Raw genomic sequence first — 432 nt, forward strand, 5'->3', positions numbered from 1 at the left:
CTGCACCTCCTCCTCCTCTTCCTTCCTCTTCCTCTTTTTCTGTCGTCATTGGAAAAGCAAGATAAGAATATAGTTTTGCTAACTGATGGATAAAGGTTAAGATTAACTAAGTTCCAAAACACTGCTGCACCTCCTCCTCCTCTTCCTTCCTCTTCCTCTTTTTCTGTCGTCATTGGAAAAGCAAGATAAGAATATAGTTTTGCTAACTGATGGATAAAGGTTAAGATTAACTAAGTTCCAAAACACTGCAGAAACAATCCAGTTGAAGACCACTTTAATTGCCCTGGCTCAGTGCTAGGGAATCCTGGGAACTGTAGTTTATTATGGTCCCAGAGCTCTCTGACAGAGAAGGCTAAATGTCTCACAAAACTACAGTTCCCAGAATTCCCTAGCATTGAGCCAGAGCACTGAAAACAGTCTCAAAACTGGATT

At 41.2% G+C, this 432-nt stretch overlaps 1 protein-coding gene across 1 annotated transcript in view; it reads left to right on the forward strand.

Annotated features, from left to right (window-relative positions):
• CTNNA1 (catenin alpha 1) overlaps positions 1-432 on the forward strand; it is a 98,234-nt gene that overhangs the window by 66,406 nt on the left and 31,396 nt on the right. The window lies entirely within an intron of this gene.

The sequence above is a fragment of the Sceloporus undulatus genome, chromosome 1, assembly GCF_019175285.1.
Source record: "Sceloporus undulatus isolate JIND9_A2432 ecotype Alabama chromosome 1, SceUnd_v1.1, whole genome shotgun sequence".
Taxonomy (NCBI): Eukaryota; Metazoa; Chordata; class Lepidosauria; order Squamata; family Phrynosomatidae; genus Sceloporus; species Sceloporus undulatus.